The sequence below is a fragment of the Syngnathus typhle genome, unplaced genomic scaffold (genome assembly GCF_033458585.1).
Source record: "Syngnathus typhle isolate RoL2023-S1 ecotype Sweden unplaced genomic scaffold, RoL_Styp_1.0 HiC_scaffold_26, whole genome shotgun sequence".
In the NCBI taxonomy this organism is placed as follows: Eukaryota; Metazoa; Chordata; class Actinopteri; order Syngnathiformes; family Syngnathidae; genus Syngnathus; species Syngnathus typhle.
In genome coordinates, this window is record NW_026871932.1 from 592,871 (window position 1) to 601,391 (window position 8,521).

The window sequence follows — 8,521 nt, forward strand, 5'->3', positions numbered from 1 at the left end:
CCTAACCAGAGTGACGGGAGCGGCACAATTCAGAAAAAGCGCTCAGCTCGCCGAGAAAATGCGATTTAAGCAATAAAATTAAAAATGCTTATAAAACATAAACCAAACGTTGGAGGTGGTCATTTCCTAATGCGCAGTAATAAACTCGGCACTCTAAAGCACCCGAGAGCGTTTTTTTCGATGCCAACCTAACCAGAGTGACGGGAGCGGCACAATTCAGAAAAAGTGCTCAGCTCGCCGAGAAAATGCGATTTAAGCAATAAAATTAAAAATGCTTATTAAACATAAACCAAACGTTGGAGGTGGTCATTACTTCATGCGCAGTGAATAACTCGGCACTCTAAAGCACCCGAGAGCGTTTTTTTCGATGCCAACCTAACCAGAGTGACGGGAGCGGCACAATTCAGAAAAAGCGCTAGCTCGCCGAGAAAATGCGATTTAAGCAATACAATTAAAAATGCTTATTAAACATAAACCAAACATTGGAGGTGGTCATTTCTTCATGCGCAGTGAATAACTCGGCACTCTAAAGCACCCGAGAGCGTTTTTTTCGATGCCAACCTAACCAGAGTGACGGGAGCGGCACAATTCAGAAAAAGCGCTCAGCTCGCCAAGAAAATGCGATTTAAGCAATAAAATTAAAAATGCTTATAAAACATAAACCAAACGTTGGAGGTGGTCATTTCTTCATGCGCAGTGATAAACTCGGCACTCTAAAGCACCCGAGAGCGTTTTTTTCGATGCCAACCTAACCAGAGTGACGGGAGCGGCACAATTCAGAAAAAGTGCTCAGCTCGCCGAGAAAATGCGATTTAAGCAATAAAATTAAAAATGCTTATAAAACATAAACCAAACGTTGGAAGTGGTCATTTCTTCATGCGCAGTGATAAACTCGGCACTCTAAAGCTCCCGAGAGCGTTTTTTTCGATGCCAACCTAACCAGAGTTACGGGAGCGGCACAATTCAGAAAAAGCGCTCAGCTCGCCGAGAAAATGCGATTTAAGCAATAAAATTAAAAATGCTTATAAAACATAAACCAAACGTTGGAGGTGGTCATTTCTTCATGCGCAGTGATAAACTCGGCACTCTAAAGCACCCGAGAGCGTTTTTTTCGATGCCAACCTAACCAGAGTGACGGGAGCGGCACAATTCAGAAAAAGTGCTCAGCTCGCCGAGAAAATGCGATTTAAGCAATAAAATTAAAAATGCTTATAAAACATAAACCAAACGTTGGAGGTGGTCATTTCTTCATGCGCAGTGATAAAGTCGGCACTCTAAAGCACCCGAGAGCGTTTTTTTCGATGCCAACCTAACCAGAGTGACGGGAGCGGCACAATTCAGAAAAAGTGCTCAGCTCGCCGAGAAAATGCGATTTAAGCAATAAAATTAAAAATGCTTATTAAACATAAACCAAACGTTCGAGGTGGTCATTTCTTCATGCGCAGTGATAAACTCGGCACTCTAAAGCACCCGAGAGCGTTTTTTTCGATGCCAACCTAACCAGAGTGACGGGAGCGGCACAATTCAGAAAATGTGCTCAGCTCGCCGAGAAAATGCGATTTAAGCAATAAAATTAAAAATGCTTATAAAACATAAACCAAACGTTGGAGGTGGTCATTTCTTAATGCGCAGTAATAAACTCGGCACTCTAAAGCACCCGAGAGCGTTTTTTTCGATGCCAACCTAACCAGAGTGACGGGAGCGGCACAATTCAGAAAAAGTGCTCAGCTCGCCGAGAAAATGCGATTTAAGCAATAAAATTAAAAATGCTTATTAAACATAAACCAAACGTTGGAGGTGGTCATTTCTTCATGCGCAGTGAATAACTCGGCACTCTAAAGCACCCGAGAGCGTTTTTTTCGATGCCAACCTGACCAGAGTGACGGGAGCGGCACAATTCAGAAAAAAGCGCTCAGCTCGCCGAGAAAATGCGATTTAAGCAATAAAATTAAAAATGCTTATAAAACATAAACCAAACGTTGGAGGTGGTCATTTCTTAATGCGCAGTAATAAACTCGGCACTCTAAAGCACCCGAGAGCGTTTTTTTCGATGCCAACCTAACCAGAGTGACGGGAGCGGCACAATTCAGAAAAAGTGCTCAGCTCGCCGAGAAAATGCGATTTAAGCAATAAAATTAAAAATGCTTATAAAACATAAACCAAACGTTGGAGGTGGTCATTTCTTAATGCGCAGTAATAAACTCGGCACTCTAAAGCACCCGAGAGCGTTTTTTTCGATGCCAACCTAACCAGAGTGACGGGAGCGGCACAATTCAGAAAAAGTGCTCAGCTCGCCGAGAAAATGCGATTTAAGCAATAAAATTAAAAATGCTTATTAAACATAAACCAAACGTTGGAGGTGGTCATTTCTTCATGCGCAGTGAATAACTCGGCACTCTAAAGCACCCGATAGCGTTTTTTTCGATGCCAACCTAACCAGAGTGACGGGAGCGGCACAATTCAGAAAAAGTGCTCAGCTCGCCGAGAAAATGCGATTTAAGCAATAAAATTAAAAATGCTTATAAAACATAAACCAAACGTTGGAGGTGGTCATTTCTTAATGCGCAGTAATAAACTCGGCACTCTAAAGCACCCGAGAGCGTTTTTTTCGATGCCAACCTAACCAGAGTGACGGGAGCGGCACAATTCAGAAAAAGTGCTCAGCTCGCCGAGAAAATGCGATTTAAGCAATAAAATTAAAAATGCTTATAAAACATAAACCAAACGTTGGAGGTGGTCATTTCTTAATGCGCAGTAATAAACTCGGCACTCTAAAGCACCCGAGAGCGTTTTTTTCGATGCCAACCTAACCAGAGTGACGGGAGCGGCACAATTCAGAAAAAGCGCTCAGCTCGCCGAGAAAATGCGATTTAAGCAATAAAATTAAAAATGCTTATAAAACATAAACCAAACGTTGGAGGTGGTCATTTCTTCATGCGCAGTGATAAACTCGGCACTCTAAAGCACCCGAGAGCGTTTTTTTCGATGCCAACCTAACCAGAGTGACGGGAGCGGCACAATTCAGAAAAAGTGCTCAGCTCGCCGAGAAAATGCGATTTAAGCAATAAAATTAAAAATGCTTATAAAACATAAACCAAACGTTGGAGGTGGTCATTTCTTCATGCGCAGTGATAAACTCGGCACTCTAAAGCACCCGAGAGCGTTTTTTTCGATGCCAACCTAACCAGAGTGACGGGAGCGGCACAATTCAGAAAAAGTGCTCAGCTCGCCGAGAAAATGCGATTCAAGCAATAAAATTAAAAATGCTTATTAAACATAAACCAAACGTTGGAGGTGGTCATTTCTTCATGCGCAGTGAATAACTCGGCACTCTAAAGCACCCGAGAGCGTTTTTTTCGATGCCAACCTAACCAGAGTGACGGGAGCGGCACAATTCAGAAAAAGCGCTCAGCTCGCCGAGAAAATGCGATTTAAGCAATAAAATTAAAAATGCTTATTAAACATAAACCAAACATTGGAGGTGGTCATTTCTTCATGCGCAGTGAATAACTCGGCACTCTAAAGCACCCGAGAGCGTTTTTTTCGATGCCAACCTAACCAGAGTGACGGGAGCGGCACAATTCAGAAAAAGCGCTCAGCTCGCCGAGAAAATGCGATTTAAGCAATAAAATTAAAAATGCTTATAAAACATAAACCAAACGTTGGAGGTGGTCATTTCTTCATGCGCAGTGATAAACTCGGCACTCTAAAGCACCCGAGAGCGTTTTTTTCGATGCCAACCTAACCAGAGTGACGGGAGCGGCACAATTCAGAAAAAGTGCTCAGCTCGCCGAGAAAATGCGATTTAAGCAATAAAATTAAAAATGCTTATAAAACATAAACCAAACGTTGGAGGTGGTCATTTCTTCATGCGCAGTGAATAACTCGGCACTCTAAAGCACCCGAGAGCGTTTTTTTCGATGCCAACCTAACCAGAGTGACGGGAGCGGCACAATTCAGAAAAAGTGCTCAGCTCGCCGAGAAAATGCGATTTAAGCAATAAAATTAAAAATGCTTATAAAACATAAACCAAACGTTGGAGGTGGTCATTTCTTAATGCGCAGTAATAAACTCGGCACTCTAAAGCACCCGAGAGCGTTTTTTTCGATGCCAACCTAACCAGAGTGACGGGAGCGGCACAATTCAGAAAATGTGCTCAGCTCGCCGAGAAAATGCGATTTAAGCAATAAAATTAAAAATGCTTATAAAACATAAACCAAACGTTGGAGGTGGTCATTTCTTAATGCGCAGTAATAAACTCGGCACTCTAAAGCACCCGAGAGCGTTTTTTTCGATGCCAACCTAACCAGAGTGACGGGAGCGGCACAATTCAGAAAAAGTGCTCAGCTCGCCGAGAAAATGCGATTTAAGCAATAAAATTAAAAATGCTTATTAAACATAAACCAAACGTTGGAGGTGGTCATTTCTTCATGCGCAGTGAATAACTCGGCACTCTAAAGCACCCGAGAGCGTTTTTTTCGATGCCAACCTAACCAGAGTGACGGGAGCGGCACAATTCAGAAAAAGCGCTCAGCTCGCCGAGAAAATGCGATTTAAGCAATAAAATTAAAAATGCTTATAAAACATAAACCAAACGTTGGAGGTGGTCATTTCTTAATGCGCAGTAATAAACTCGGCACTCTAAAGCACCCGAGAGCGTTTTTTTCGATGCCAACCTAACCAGAGTGACGGGAGCGGCACAATTCAGAAAAAGTGCTCAGCTCGCCGAGAAAATGCGATTTAAGCAATAAAATTAAAAATGCTTATAAAACATAAACCAAACGTTGGAGGTGGTCATTTCTTAATGCGCAGTAATAAACTCGGCACTCTAAAGCACCCGAGAGCGTTTTTTTCGATGCCAACCTAACCAGAGTGACGGGAGCGGCACAATTCAGAAAAAGTGCTCAGCTCGCCGAGAAAATGCGATTTAAGCAATAAAATTAAAAATGCTTATAAAACATAAACCAAACGTTGGAGGTGGTCATTTCTTAATGCGCAGTAATAAACTCGGCACTCTAAAGCACCCGAGAGCGTTTTTTTCGATGCCAACCTAACCAGAGTGACGGGAGCGGCACAATTCAGAAAAAGTGCTCAGCTCGCCGAGAAAATGCGATTTAAGCAATAAAATTAAAAATGCTTATAAAACATAAACCAAACGTTGGAGGTGGTCATTTCTTAATGCGCAGTAATAAACTCGGCACTCTAAAGCACCCGAGAGCGTTTTTTTCGATGCCAACCTAACCAGAGTGACGGGAGCGGCACAATTCAGAAAAAGTGCTCAGCTCGCCGAGAAAATGCGATTTAAGCAATAAAATTAAAAATGCTTATTAAACATAAACCAAACGTTGGAGGTGGTCATTTCTTCATGCGCAGTGAATAACTCGGCACTCTAAAGCACCCGAGAGCGTTTTTTTCGATGCCAACCTAACCAGAGTGACGGGAGCGGCACAATTCAGAAAAAGCGCTCAGCTCGCCGAGAAAATGCGATTTAAGCAATAAAATTAAAAATGCTTATTAAACATAAACCAAACATTGGAGGTGGTCATTTCTTCATGCGCAGTGAATAACTCGGCACTCTAAAGCACCCGAGAGCGTTTTTTTCGATGCCAACCTAACCAGAGTGACGGGAGCGGCACAATTCAGAAAAAGCGCTCAGCTCGCCGAGAAAATGCGATTTAAGCAATAAAATTAAAAATGTTTATAAAACATAAACCAAACGTTGGAGGTGGTCATTTCTTCATGCGCAGTGATAAACTCGGCACTCTAAAGCACCCGAGAGCGTTTTTTTCGATGCCAACCTAACCAGAGTGACGGGAGCGGCACAATTCAGAAAAAGTGCTCAGCTCGCCGAGAAAATGCGATTTAAGCAATAAAATTAAAAATGCTTATAAAACATAAACCAAACGTTGGAGGTGGTCATTTCTTCATGCGCAGTGAATAACTCGGCACTCTAAAGCACCCGAGAGCGTTTTTTTCGATGCCAACCTAACCAGAGTGACGGGAGCGGCACAATTCAGAAAAAGTGCTCAGCTCGCCGAGAAAATGCGATTTAAGCAATAAAATTAAAAATGCTTATAAAACATAAACCAAACGTTGGAGGTGGTCATTTCTTAATGCGCAGTAATAAACTCGGCACTCTAAAGCACCCGAGAGCGTTTTTTTCGATGCCAACCTAACCAGAGTGACGGGAGCGGCACAATTCAGAAAAAGTGCTCAGCTTGCCGAGAAAATGCGATTTAAGCAATAAAATTAAAAATGCTTATAAAACATAAACCAAACGTTGGAGGTGGTCATTTCTTAATGCGCAGTAATAAACTCGGCACTCTAGAGCACCCGAGAGCGTTTTTTTCGATGCCAACCTAACCAGAGTGACGGGAGCGGCACAATTCAGAAAAAGTGCTCAGCTCGCCGAGAAAATGCGATTTAAGCAATAAAATTAAAAATGCTTATAAAACATAAACCAAACGTTGGAAGTGGTCATTTCTTCATGCGCAGTGATAAACTCGGCACTCTAAAGCACCCGAGAGCGTTTTTTTCGATGCCAACCTAACCAGAGTTACGGGAGCGGCACAATTCAGAAAAAGCGCTCAGCTCGCCGAGAAAATGCGATTTAAGCAATAAAATTAAAAATGCTTATAAAACATAAACCAAACGTTGGAGGTGGTCATTTATTCATGCGCAGTGATAAACTCGGCACTCTAAAGCACCCGAGAGCGTTTTTTTCGATGCCAACCTAACCAGAGTGACGGGAGCGGCACAATTCAGAAAAAGCGCTCAGCTCGCCGAGAAAATACGATTTAAGCAATAAAATTAAAAATGCTTATAAAACATAAACCAAACGTTGGAGGTGGTCATTTCTTAATGCGCAGTAATAAACTCGGCACTCTAAAGCACCCGAGAGCGTTTTTTTCGATGCCAACCTAACCAGAGTGACGGGAGCGGCACAATTCAGAAAAAGTGCTCAGCTCGCCGAGAAAATGCGATTTAAGCAATAAAATTAAAAATGCTTATAAAACATAAACCAAACGTTGGAGGTGGTCATTTCTCAATGCGCAGTAATAAACTCGGCACTCTAAAGCACCCGAGAGCGTTTTTTTCGATGCCAACCTAACCAGAGTGACGGGAGCGGCACAATTCAGAAAAAGTGCTCAGCTCGCCGAGAAAATGCGATTTAAGCAATAAAATTAAAAATGCTTATAAAACATAAACCAAACGTTGGAGGTGGTCATTTCTTAATGCGCAGTAATAAACTCGGCACTCTAAAGCACCCGAGAGCGTTTTTTTCGATGCCAACCTAACCAGAGTGACGGGAGCGGCACAATTCAGAAAAAGCGCTCAGCTCCCCGAGAAAATGCGATTTAAGCAATAAAATTAAAAATGCTTATAAAACATAAACCAAACGTTGGAGGTGGTCATTTCCTAATGCGCAGTAATAAACTCGGCACTCTAAAGCACCCGAGAGCGTTTTTTTCGATGCCAACCTAACCAGAGTGACGGGAGCGGCACAATTCAGAAAAAGTGCTCAGCTCGCCGAGAAAATGCGATTTAAGCAATAAAATTAAAAATGCTTATTAAACATAAACCAAACGTTGGAGGTGGTCATTTCTTCATGCGCAGTGATAAACTCGGCACTCTAAAGCACCCGAGAGCGTTTTTTTCGATGCCAACCTAACCAGAGTGACGGGAGCGGCACAATTCAGAAAAAGCGCTCAGCTCGCCGAGAAAATGCGATTTAAGCAATAAAATTAAAAATGCTTATAAAACATAAACCAAACGTTGGAGGTGGTCATTTCTTCATGCGCAGTGATAAACTCGGCACTCTAAAGCACCCGAGAGCGTTTTTTTCGATGCCAACCTAACCAGAGTGACGGGATCGGCACAATTCAGAAAAAGTGCTCAGCTCGCCGAGAAAATGCGATTCAAGCAATAAAATTAAAAATGCTTATTAAACATAAACCAAACGTTGGAGGTGGTCATTTCTTCATGCGCAGTGAATAACTCGGCACTCTAAAGCACCCGAGAGCGTTTTTTTCGATGCCAACCTAACCAGAGTGACGGGAGCGGCACAATTCAGAAAAAGTGCTCAGCTCGCCGAGAAAATGCGATTTAAGCAATAAAATTAAAAATGCTTATAAAACATAGACCAAACGTTGGAGGTGGTCATTTCTTAATGCGCAGTAATAAACTCGGCACTCTAAAGCACCCGAGAGCGTTTTTTTCGATGCCAACCTAACCAGAGTGACGGGAGCGGCACAATTCAGAAAAAGCGCTCAGCTCGCCGAGAAAATGCGATTTAAGCAATAAAATTAAAAATGCTTATAAAACATAAACCAAACGTTGGAGGTGGTCATTTCCTAATGCGCAGTAATAAACTCGGCACTCTAAAGCACCCGAGAGCGTTTTTTTCGATGCCAACCTAACCAGAGTGACGGGAGCGGCACAATTCAGAAAAAGTGCTCAGCTCGCCGAGAAAATGCGATTTAAGCAATAAAATTAAAAATGCTTATTAAACATAAACCAA